The sequence below is a fragment of the Stegodyphus dumicola genome, chromosome 8 (assembly GCF_044657685.1).
Source record: "Stegodyphus dumicola isolate Sdum_Otavi_A_Nest chromosome 8, ASM4465768v1".
Lineage (NCBI taxonomy): Eukaryota > Metazoa > Arthropoda > Arachnida > Araneae > Eresidae > Stegodyphus > Stegodyphus dumicola.
In genome coordinates, this window is record NC_140775.1 from 130,049,881 (window position 1) to 130,063,838 (window position 13,958).

A 13,958-nucleotide genomic window follows, 5' to 3' on the forward strand; every position below is an offset into this window, starting at 1 on the left:
CTTTCTCCACATCGGCTGTGAAAACAATTTTAGGAAATTGAAAATTAATCAAAATCTCAAAAATATCTCTTTGTAATTTCGGACCTACCCCTAAAAGAGAATTCAATGATATACCGTTTTCAGATTTACAGCATGCATCAAAAACTACTCTTAATTTTTTCGTTGTGCTAGAAGGTTTAATGACCGCATGATGAGGAAGATAAAACTTTTCTGTATCCGATCTGTTGGATAAATCATCATTAATCACAGTCATATGTCCTAACTGTTCATATTCATGTATAAAATCTTTATACTGTTTTTCGAATTCCGTATTATCTTTGAATTTTCGTTCCATGGAACGCAACTTAGAAATTGCTGCCGGTTTTGAATCACTCAACTTCAAATGCGATTTATAAAATGGAAGTTTTACAATTACAAGCAGTAACATCCAAATTCTTAAATTTAACGCATTTATATAACGCATGAAGTCCGTTACATTTCGAACATTTAGTATTACTAAATTTAGAATTCTGTAACGTTTTAGAACTGACAATACTATTTTTATGAACAACGTTAGCTTCTGCTTCTTTATTTATTATAATTTCGAGAGAAGAACACCTTAAGTTTAAAAATTCAAAAAATGATTCCAGTGTAGGAAAATCTACTTCCGCTGTTTTCTGTGCCTATAACTTTCGAGTTTCTGAATCTACCTTTTGAAGCAACATAAATATTAACCACGAATCCCTAGAAGTTGTTTTGTCACCAAGAGCTTTCAAACCTCTGATAACTTCATCGGAAGTATCAGCTAATTGCCGTAAATTAACATTATCAACCTGTAAAATACACTTTTGATCCAGAAATGTTTTAATTAACGATTGTACAACTTGTTTCTTTTTATCGTACTTAGCGAGCAATTTTGCCCATGCTTCTTCATAAGAATTATTTGATAACGGAATATGTTTAATTATAGAAGCTGGTTCATCAGCAAGTGATCCGATTAAATACTGAAATTTATGTATATTCGATAAAGAAGTATTATGCACTGTTGCAACAAACAAATCTTTAAAATTCATCCAGTCATTAAAGTTACCCGAAAAAATAGGAATATTCAACTTAGGTAATTTAAAGTTACTAATATTAGAATTTCCTGAAACATTTGGTACATTAGCCACATTCAATACATCTAATAAATTTTGATACTGAAGTTTCAAACTAAAATACTTCGATTCAAAATCTTCAATTTCTGACTGTTCTTCTGGTAACTGGGCATCAAATTTATTAAAATCTGAATAAATCCTTTCCAAGCGCTCCAGATGTAAAATTATTTCATTTTTAGATAAATCGGAAGAAATAGTATTCTGAAGCCTTGTGAAGGCCGCTTTTGCCCTACAACGCAATCTAATGACAGTAGCTTTATCCATAATAAGTAATCGAAGTATTCAAGTTCAAAATGAAAATCAATACAAAATAGATATAAAACTTCAAGAATCAAATTCAGATGTAAATCGAAATAAAAGGCACTTATCTGTACTTGAACTGGTGACGAATTCCCAATCTCGCGGCCGTGCCTCCAGAAATTTGTTTACGTTCCTCGCATTAGAATGGCGCCGACATGGATGACGCAGTTTCGACTTTAAATATACTTAATAAATTCAACGACTCTTGGTCTATTTAAATCAAATTGAATACATTTAATAATATAACATTCACTCGTAAACATTTAGTAATAATTCAGGAGTACAGATAAGCTTTAAAATAAGAATTACAACCGTTACAGGCCAGCTACGCTTTTAGCGACCGAATTCTACGAACGACAAATCTCAAAAGCGTGTTGCCAACGTAGAGCAACGAAAAGGTGGAAATTAATTCGATAGGCGTGGAAGTGAACAGGGTAGTAATAATCAATTACTCAAGTATATGTTGAAATCTAAAATAAACATAACACTTATAAATATAATAATTACTTAACATGATCTTTCAAAATATATTACCCAGCTATGTTACTTCTGATTAACATTTCTTACATGATAAAATATTTCTCAGATTGAATTTTCCTTTAAAACTTATACATATTTTGAATATAATGCCACTCATGATATGTCCCCATATACAGTAGCTCCCAAAAGTATTCGTACACTTGTGATTTTCATTGAAATAAGGCTCTACCCATTAATTAAAAGTAAACTTTCTGAATGAGATTTTAATAATAAGATCTATAATCTATTTTTAACAAAATTACGTGAAATATTTTTAAAATATAGCGAAACTTTACGTTTAAGTAATTAATATTCAAAAAATGACAAATATATTATTTCACAAAAATCTTGGTACACTTCAAAAAATCTTGACATAATATTAAATATTTTCATTTTTCATTAAATTAATATTTAGTAGGATATCCTTTAGCATCCACAACAGCATTTAAATGTCTGGGAATAGATTTTACTAGTTTTTTTTTTTTTTTGTAACTTCTATATCAATGTTCATTTATTCTTCTATCATGACTGTTTTGAGTCGCTTTTCGTTTGGATGTCGTATTTCTGTACTCTAACCTAACGATAATTCTAATTTTGATTTTATCTAAAAATATTTCAGTGTACGAAGATTTTTGTGAGATAAAATGTTTGTCATTTTTTGATTATTAATTTCTTAAAAATAAAGTTTCGCTATATTTAAAAAATATTTCATGTAATTTTGCTACGAAAAATTATAGATCTTATTATTAAAATCTGATTCAGAAAGTTTACTTTTAATTAATGGATAGAGACCTATTTCAATGAAAATCATAAGTGTACAAACACTTTTGGGAGCCACTTTATATATATGGTTTCCAGACAAAAGCCCACTGGACGAAAGCGCACGCAACAAAAGCCCTCCAAAAAAAAAAAAAAAAAAAAAAAAGGCCCACTGTGATAATTGCCCATAGCAATGAAAGCGCACATTGATAAAACCCACATAGATATAAACCCGCGCTAATAAAAACACACACTGATAAATGTGCACATAATCAAAAGGGACTTATGGTTTTTATTACTATAAAATGTACTTATAATTTTAATTATAATTAATGGAGTATTCAGATCTGAATTTTAATGTCTCAAATATATGTCTTTTTGTATATTTTATCACTACTTTATTTGTTTAATTTATTAGGATGAAAGCAAATATTCTGCTCTCTGATTGATTAGCTATAATATTTCGATGATAAATCTGAAATTGCATATTACTATTTATTTACTTATTTAACTTTGATATGTGTATGTGAAAATGAAAAAATATCATTGTGAAGTTTCTCACGTGCTATTTTTAAGGTAATATGGCTGAGATTAAATATAATTATGTTTCATTATTAAAACTATTAACTTTTTAATTAACAAACACTTGAATTTTATTTTTTCCTTTTTAGTTCCTTTTTAGTTTGGTAATATTAAAACAGTTAAGCACAATGAAAACTTCGCTAAAAGATATTTTATTCTTTACTTTATGCTGAGCTTATTATCAAAGTTTAAACATCTATCTCATTGAAAGCTTTTTTGAATGTAAGAATCATAATTTGGCGATTTTCTAGAGATATTTTCTTTCAGATTTCTGACTAAATTAAAACTGTCAGCTGACACCCTGTCAGAAAATGAATTCCAAGTGTAACCTCTTAATCTTTCAACTACATCAATTTGGAATAGTGCTTTTAATTTTAATTTTATTTATTTATTTATTTATTTTGGGGGGATGAAACAACTCTTAGAAATCAACATGTCCACAAATTTAAGTAGTAGAATCATCTCAATCTATAGTAATAAATATGTAGCATTTCATTAGAGTTTGGGAAGATTACAAAGAAATATGCATATAATAACATCTAATAAAATTTTGTTACTACATGAATATATACAGTCATCAGATTCAAAGTTCATCGTTTTTAGATGATAAGTATACATATTATATAAATTCATCATTCATTAAAAGTATTATGTATAGTAATATAAAATTAGTATTTAATGTTTTAAATTGCATTTTTTAAAATAATTTGTCTTGCATTTGCTGTATATTTGTTCAAGACGTATGGATATCAGTTATAAAACATGAAAGATACACAGAAAGCAACTAATCTTATATAACAGCTAACAAGTGGGAATGAAATTAATTTATGTAAAATCCAAGTTGTCAAAATTTAACTAGATTATTTGAAACCGTACTTATAATTCACTATGGTGTGGTGTATTTAATTATGGCAAAGCACACTAGGGTTATCTGCCTAAGGGGAGGGATGCCTTTCTAAGGGAAACTGGCTCGTATACACGTTACACATGGGGAAAACCACGAAAACACCCATGCAGCCGGGCCCGTTCGCGGGATTCGAACCTCGGACCGAACTACCAGTGTTCAGCGACTTTACCGCTCGGCCGCTGGTGGGCCTATAATTCACTATGAAAACAGTACTTGTGATAGCGCACACAAATGTTTTCTTTAATCATAACAGAATACGATACTTTTATCTTTCTCGTTGAAATAAAAGTTCGGCTTTATTTCAACTTTTAATTCTCCATATTAAATTCATTATGTGCAAAATTTTCTGCAGTGTTAAATTAGTCATAAACTATTCTCTGTATGTGATGAAAATTTACATACATTTTATATTCCTTATAATTTTGTAGAATTAAAAGAAGCAGTGTGGTAAGTATTCCCTTTCGCCTCCGTTTGTCGGAGTTATACAAGGGCACTTCCATTTGTCGCGTAAATATAATAACAAAGTTACACATACATATATATGTTTATAATTACATTATTTTGATTGACTCTCTTAATTCAGCCGAAGCCGAAAATGAAATGTGTTCCTCTACTTAAATTTATTGTTCAATTATTTGTTATTAATTTATTTTTTATTTTATCTTTATTCATGAATCTACTTTGTGCAGCTGAAGAAAAAAGGGGAAAAATATTCATTTTAACGTAGCTTATATATTGGTGTGGGTTTTTGTCAGTGTGGGCTTTTATCAACGTGCGCTTATACCGATGTGGGCTTTTATTAATGTGCGCTTTCATCTGTGTGGGTATTAGTCGCGTGGGCAATTATCCCAGTGGGGTCTTTTTTGTGGGCTTTTGTCTGGTCACCTATATATATATATATATACGAGGCGTATTCGGAAACTAAGTACCGTTTTGAAAAAAAAAAAAAAAAAAAAAAAATAGTAAAACAATTTTTTCGAATCCAATTTTATTTTTACGTGAAAATACATGTCTTAAACTATTTTTCAACATAGTTTCCGCCAATGATCAAACACTTGCCATAACGGGTGACCAGTTTTTGTATACCATCGTCAAAGAAACTTCCCGCCAGTTTCGATAACCACGACTCCACAGCATTTTTCGTGTCATCGTCAGATCCAAAGCGCTTGCCACCAAGCTCGAGCTTCATGTGCAGGAAGGAACAAGTGATAGTCGGACGGCGCCAAGTCCGGGCTGTACGGCGGGTGATCGAACTGCTCCCAATGAAACTGTCGAATTAACGATTGAATGACACCAGCAGTATGGGGCCGAGCATTGTCATGGAGCAACACAATTCCTTTAATGAGCATTCCTCTTCGTTTGTTTTGAATGGCACGCCTTAGTTTGTTAGTCTCACAATATCGTGCCGCATTAATGGTTTCACCTCTGAGAAGAAATTCAGTAAGCAAAACGCCTTTCCTATCCCAGAAGACAGTGCGCATGATTTTTTGTGATGACACTGTAACTTTGAACTTTTGTTTTTTCGGAGAATGAGTGTGTCTCCTTTCCATCGATAGTTGTTTCGATTCTGGTGTGAAATGACACACCCCCAAGTTTCATCACTTGTCACAATTTGGTTTAAAAAGTTTTCTCCCTCATCACTGTACCGCGTGAGAAATGTCAGGGCACTACCAAGTCGCTTTGTTTTGTGAACATCAGTGAGCATTTTTGGAACCCATCGGGAACACAGTTTTCGATAATTCAAGCGGTCAGACACAATTTCGAACAAAACAGTACGTGAAATTTGTGGAAATGCCTCTGAAAGAGTTGTCATTGTGAAGCGTCTGTTATCATGAATTGCTTCATCAACTTTCCTTACCAAATCATCGGTGACAACAGAAGGCCGACCACTCCGAGCCTCGGCGTGGACATTGTTCGACCTGCATTAAACAGTCTTACCCACTTTCTCACCATCATCACTTATCGCGTATTCACCGTAAACTTCTGTCACTTGAAGATAAATTTCGGCCGGTTTAACATTCCTCGCGTTCAAAAATTTAATCACGTCACGAATCTCACAGTCAGCAGGAGAACTAAATGTCTTAATTGAATGTGCACAGCAAACTGAAAACACAACATAGAGCAACCAAATGGCGACAATTGAAAGTCAGTGAACAAGAAAGACTAGTGCGTAAAATATATAATTTACTACCAAAAAATTGTTCATTTTTTCTCTCCACACATAATATATATTTTAAATGCAATGCATTTCAGTGTAAAATAATCGTTTTTTTTCTTAGGACGGAAGTTATCTCGCTGGTGAGTGTAAAATAACTAATATTTCAAGATAATTTATAACTGAATTTTTGACTGTATCTTTTTTTTTTCCGGTATAGGATTTGGAAAAGAAATTGCAAATCGATCTTCTACTGCGTCACCTTTTAACGGTAACTACTTTCTCATTATATTCAAGGAAAATCACAGTTGGGATGATTGTGAAAGATGCCATTTTGTATTCCATTAAAGGCGGGTGAAGGTTTTTGAGTCTGAATCCGTTTTGGCCTTGCTGAAAAACTCAAGAATTTTTTGGTTTAAGAGGAAAATATTAATGGAAATACCATACAGTTAGGTCAGTTAGGTCAAAATGTTGCTTGAGGGGATGGATACTCCACTTGTTTATTTTTTACACATGTTTTTTCATCATCTCGTTTCGGAGAGGAAATCAAAACACTGATTATGAAAATGACCATGCCTATGTAATAAGTCAGAATAATGACAACAAATCCTGTTCATAAATTTTATTTATTTATTTTGTTGTGCGTTTTGAGTTTACAACAGAAACTCTGGAAAGATATCACATGCTTTTTGACGCTCAAGATTATATGAAAGCTCTGCTTCATTTTCTAAACGAAGCATATCAGTATTATCATTTACGGTGAATGTATAATCAAATACTGCATGTCCAGCCTGGGTTATTTGCCGAAGAAGAGGTTTACTTCATAGGAATCTTCCTAAGGGAAATTAGTTTATTTTTAGATCAAACTACCACTCGACCACTGATATGTTATCATTTATTAAGCAAAAACTGACATCTGATGAATATATTTTGCTAACATTGCAGAATTAAGCTTAGAAAATTTTCTGCGGTAAATTAAAATTCTTGCCATTTTATATAACGCATGCGTTACTTTTAGATACTTTCAATTTTTTATCAAACGTAACGCACACCTTCCAATAGTTTATTATTAACAACTGAAAGAAATGCTGTTATATTCACTATGTATAGAAAAATTACCTCCAATAAAAGAATAAGATGCTGTTGCCAGTCTATGTCACATAAAACTATTCATCTGTCTCTCAAATTAGAACAGTAAATAAAGACCAATATTTTATATCACAAATATTATTATTATTACATTTCCTTCCAACAGCGGAGGAAGTTCATAGAAGATTCAAGTATTAAATATAACTGCTGTCCTGAAGTTGGGATATAGAATAACAAAGCTATCTATTTTTTGTATCATACTTGCATTTAATATGATAATCAATGGTGTAAAAAAGTAATCGGATTTAACTGTTTAATTTCTACATGCTTATATTTTGAAAAATAACGTGTATCCGCAATTAGCGAGTTTCCTCATGCCAAAAAAAACCCATCGCTTCTGGCTATCTCTAGAATAGATTGAGTGAAACTAATTGAAGGGAAATTTCGGACTGCACCAACACCCTCTAGACCAGCGGTTCTCAACCTTTTTATTAACGCGTTATATCTAAATAAAAATTGAAAAACTTTAGTACTACCACTATATTTTACAATGATTATGTTTTTCAGTTTCTCAATAGAAATATTAAAAAGTATATACATTTTGCATTTGCTCAACCTATTGGCTATTTGTAGTAAATATGCACACATAAAAAAATATTAGATTACACATTGGTTACCATTTTAAATATCAAAATTTAAGCTATAATATTTTTATTCGAAAATTTAGTGTGACATTTTGGCCTGTTTAAAACAGATAAATTTCTTTATGTCTGGTCTTATTTCACTTAGTTTTTAAACTTAAATTAAGACCCACTTTCAATTTTGTTCTGTATTTATTTTTCAAGCATAGCATGGAAGAAAATTCTTGCTCACACAAATAGGTTCTGCAAAAAGGCAATAAAAATTTAAAAGCTCACTTTGAAATGCCTTTAAATTTTTTTGACTTCTAAAATTTATTTTGAAAAATCTAAGTTTGTTTTATTAGTTTTTCATAAATATTTAAATGCACAATATATTACAAGTTCCTCAAAAACAAACGACTATGTTCTCAAATCGCATAGAAAAGTAAGGAATACAAAGTAACAAGAAGATAAAATACCTGCTGTTAGAAATAGCAAATTGACGTAAAAAATGATTCTAATTGAAAATAGAGGAATAAGAGCCCAGAAATGGTGGCAGCATAAAGTGTTGTAACAGCTTTAAATAATGTTAAAATCTTGTAGTTTAAATAATTTAAATAGTTGAACATTAAGGTATTTGTGGTATATTTGAAACCAGACTCAAGCGCCACGTGCGACTCTCGCACGAAGAATGTAATTTATTTTAAAATGTTAGAATATGTTTTCTTTTCTTGTTTGTATGTCGCCATTTTTTTCAGTGTTAAATAAAAGTTATTGCTGTGTTCCATCATTGGAGTTGCTTCATATCGCCAAAGAAGTATTACAGTGTAGACATCAGGGCAACTCTGGCAGGCATGCTAATAAATCGATCAACTTTTGAATTAATTATCTTCTTATAGGAATTTATTTTTATATCCTATTACTAGCAGCATTCGTCTGGCTTTTAATGTACCATAAAATTGCCTGAAGGGAATACCAAACGTTTAATTTAACTGCGCAGAATTTTACTCTGCAGAACAACTTCATTAAAAAAAAAAAAAAAGTGTTACATATAACAAAATTACTATGAAATAAGTAATATCCCTTAATACAAATATTAATTATCCTAATAAATTAATTAACCAACTTCCCGTTGCTTTTTCTCAACAAACGTCCAGTATCCAAGAGAAACATTAAATTTAAAAACTGCACAGAATGATCGTTCTCAATTTTCCAAGTGGCAAGTGGCAACAGCGCTGATTTTCAATAGTCAGCAGTCCAGTATACAATTGAATGAAAAACTGTTGCCAAAACCACATTTCTAAAAGAATGAAATTATTCAAAATGATGCGATAAAATCGAAAAGATAAAATAAAATAAAATCAGATTCGAATTTTGAAAAAAAATGCTTCGAGGTGCACTGGTTCTTGTCTAGATGCACCTATATACCAAATTTCGTAACCCTGGGCCTATTTATTAGCTTACTCGCAGCTTGAACGAAAGCGACACAGACATTTTCTTTCATTATATGTAGAGATTAAATACAACACCCATTTCTAATCTTTTTAAAAATATCATTTATGACAAATTTTGTTATGTCTATGGCTAAAGGAATATTTGTGAAAATAGAAACGGATTATTTTTCTAAATCTATGAGCGGTTATAGACCTTGAACAAAGCTCAAATCGCATAAATGTACGTGTTTTAGAGAAAAAACTTAAATAGGATGTTGGGGTATTTAATTTTTGAATTTAATAATTAAAAATACTTTGTTTCTTTCTTCTTTGCTTACCACTTTTTTTTTTTTTTTTTTTTTTTTTTTTTGCGTACCACCGGTTGAGAATCGCTGCCCTATACACCTAACTCAAAGTCTCGGCGCGCAGCATGGACCTTATAAGAGATAGACTAACCCAGTGGGCGGGGCTCGCGTCACCGACATGTCTGCAAGAAAGACTAGGGACGATCTGGTTTACTTTAAATGAAAACTATGGCGTTTTTATCACATAACTCTTTTTAATTATTAAATGTGATACGTTGTATAGTGATGAGATTATAAAAGCCACAGTTTTTTTCCAAATAGGATTTAATATATCTCAATAAAGCACTTTTTACTGCATTTCGCACATTTTGTCACGCGTAACTCTTGTACAAACAATCTTTACTTTGGTAAACCGGTAAAAACTCTAAGCACAAAATTTATTAACTTAATTTTGCGTAAAAATAAAGTAAATTAAGTAAGATTGATAGTATGCGATGCTTTGAAATAAATAAGGTAAAACTAAACAAGATCTGATAATTTTTTAAAAAATTAATTGAACATTTTCAGGCAGTGATTTTCCAAACTATAATAACATTACAAAACGATCACATTTATTTGATTATATGGTTATTAAATTATTAACATTAAAGTGGATTAGTTATTTTAATAATTCATAAAATTCGGAGCATAAAATTTTCTGAGCGTAATGAAGGGAAAAAATAAAATAAAATAAAATCTAGAAGCACTCAGATTTTATATTACGCCCAAAAGGAACCTTTTTTTTTTTTTTTTTTTTTTTAAAGTTTTGTGTGTTACCTATATTTATTGAATATCATGTTCTTCGTCCGTAAACCACATACATTTCAAAACAGCATATCCTTAGAATTACCGCACTGGAGATAAAACTGTTATTTTCGGTACAGTGCTCGATCTGAACTCGTTGAGTTTAATCAAAAATTCGTTAAAGGTTTACAAAATATGAAATAGATTAAAACAAATTCGAAATTCGGCCGTCCAGATGCCCAAGTTCGGGTGGAGGATTACATTATTCAAAATTTGATGGCTCTAGATACTGTCGTTTTAGTCACAGTGCGAGAAACATACATGAATTCATGCAGATTCTTCATATTTAATTTCTTTACATGTAATACAGGGCGATAATATTTTGTAACAACAATTTGCAAGGAGACAGGGACATTTATAGTAAAACAGCGCAAAATGCCACTTCGAAACAAACAGCTTTTTAGGCTACCGCCCCTCTAGGCTAATAAATTAAATTAACAGTAAATAAAAAAAATCTTATGCAGAACTAAAAATAAATTAAAAAAATAATCACTATAAAATTATATTTTGATAATTAACTTTGCTTGTATAAAATGCTTGTATTTCGGGGTAGGTTATTTTTCTTTAATTTTCCATAATGTGTGAGTTTATGAGGAAATTTACTAAAGCTCTGCTATTGGAGTTAGCGGAGGAGTTTGAAACAAATGTGTCTCAGGCAAATACAAGCAAAGTTAATTATTACGGTTAAATACAATTTTAATATTAGAATTAAACGTATAAACATTTTTAAGGAGTCAAACGTGTTTATCACTATGATGTATTATGAAATATAATTGAAATAAAATTCCTTTATAGAAATTGTGCTATAATACTCATCTATAATTTTAAAAAAGCAGCACAATTTAGAATTTTAAACACAACTTTCAAAAATTCGTTTTTAAATATTTTAGTATTTTTTTCTTATTTACACCAATGCAAAGCATAAAAATTGCAAGAGAAAAGTGCTTGTTTGAAATTTTCTATTATTTCAGATTTAAAATATTATTTTTTAAAAGAACTAGTTACAAATTTCCATACAGCATAGAAAAAGCTAAAAACATATCCAGTCCTGAAAGAATTCAATAGCTTTATAATTATTTGGAACGTTAATTATGTTTGATAAATATGCTAAATTTTTAAAAATCAATCTCAATTTCAAAAATAAAAATATGTAGAAATTCTAATTTGTGAAATGAGGCGCTACAACCAGCTTTTTCTTGACAATTTTACATGCTGCAGTAGGCAACCAATGGTAAATTTCTGCAAGTCGTCCCTACTCCTCCGGATGTGATCAAGGTGACAGCCAGCAACGCCTCAGACGAGGGAGAAAACCCGTTTGGGTTAGTCTATTTCTTATAAGATCCATGGCGCGCAGTTCGTGACGTCACTGTAGTAGGGATAATTTCGTCTTTGCTAACTTTAAGGATTCGTAGATTTGCCTTCTGAAATACCCATTTAATAGGCTTGAAAACAAATCGAACTCAAGTTTTTATATTTTATTCTCATCGTATATAAATATGGAAAATACCTTGTTTTCATTAGAATCTGAAAGACAGAGATTTTCTTTTTTAACAAATGATTAGATTTTAAATTCCATCAAAAGTTATCATTACTGATTTTAAGAAATTTAATTGCTGAGAAACTTTTGTTAACAAAAGAAACTTCATACTTAATGACACGGAATTTAATTTGTACGCAATAATTAAACAAATAAACGGTTTAAGACATGAAGGCAGGATATAGACTTAGATTCTAAAAAATGAAGATAAATCCTAACTCATTTATACTAGGAAGATATTTTAACTGGAATCATATAGCATGATAAAATCATTAATTGAAGACTAATATAATTAATCCAAGATGTTTATTAGTCAAGGCTCATAGTAATTATACTTACCACGATTAGTGCTTTGAACTAATAAACATCTTAGATAAATAAGATAAATAAGATCATCTTAATAGATAATATGCCTTATTTTTGGCATATGTTGACAATTAATAATAATAATAATAATAATAAATACTCATATTTGAAAAAAATAACACCAAACTAGCAATGATTTAAATAAGTTTTCATAATTATGACACATTAATTGCACTGAGAAAATTATACATTAGTTTGCATTCTGAACAGCACAACCTCTAATCTGTACAATTAAATTTTATAACATGATTTAATAGTATTATGTGAAATGTAAATATGAAAATTCCTAAACTGTGATAGTGAACTCAACAAATGCAAAAGAAAAAATATCATTGCGTCATTACTGTCGAATAAAACTACTAAAATATAATTTCCTTACGATACATTGAAATTCTAAATAATTTATATAGAAATACTTTAGATAATATGTACATGCTTATTTTCCATTCATTCAATTCAAAGAGGAAGGATAGTTCGAATAGAGGAAGAGGGGAAAGAAATCGTCAAAATTTTCTTTGCAATCAATCCAGAATTATTGGAGCAGTTTATAAACCCCATATGATAAGTATTCTTTTCTTATCATACACTGCATTTCATCAAATAGAAATGTATGGCATGATATTTCATAAACACTACAATTTAAATTATTTTTAAAGATAGAATAAGAAAACAATGTTGCGTAATAAAAAAAAGAACAATTAATCCCTTCTTGCAGCGGGGAAAACATGAAAAAGGAATTTTTATGACATTTTTAACTTACTTATGTATATACAGGTATATGTATATGTATGTATATAGAATATGTATGATATTATATTCGATTTCCTTACAAAAAGCTTGCTTCGGCATACTGCTACACAAAACATAAAATTGAAAAAATCTATTTTATCTGCTTTTAAAAGAAACTGAGAAAAATTAAGAATAATTTATTTCAAAACTTCAAAAAATCCAAAAGCAATCATCGTAGTAAACTGTTGTTAAAGTGTTAACTGTTTGCATCTTTTGTATCTTATTTCATTTTACAAATTTCGATTAGCCTGCTCTTTTTAAAACTGTTAGTTTTAAAAATTAATTAGCATTTTTTATATAGGCTTTGTATGTAGGCATAGGTATTATCATTAAGTGTTGTAAGGCAATTTGTGTTCAGAATTGTTAGGGAATTATTCAGTTTTGGAGAGATAGACCTGTTGTTGTTTTCGTGTTATTGTATTTCGGGGTAGGTTATTTTTCTTTAATTTTCCATAATGTGTGAGTTTATGAGGAAATTTACTAAAGCTCTGCTATTGGAGTTAGCGGAGGAGTTTGAAACAAATGTGTCTCAGGCAAATAGAGTAAGAGAAATTAGGCAGGCTATTCTAAATGCCGAGGACTATGTAGAAGAAGCTGCGAAAGAATACGCGGCAAGAA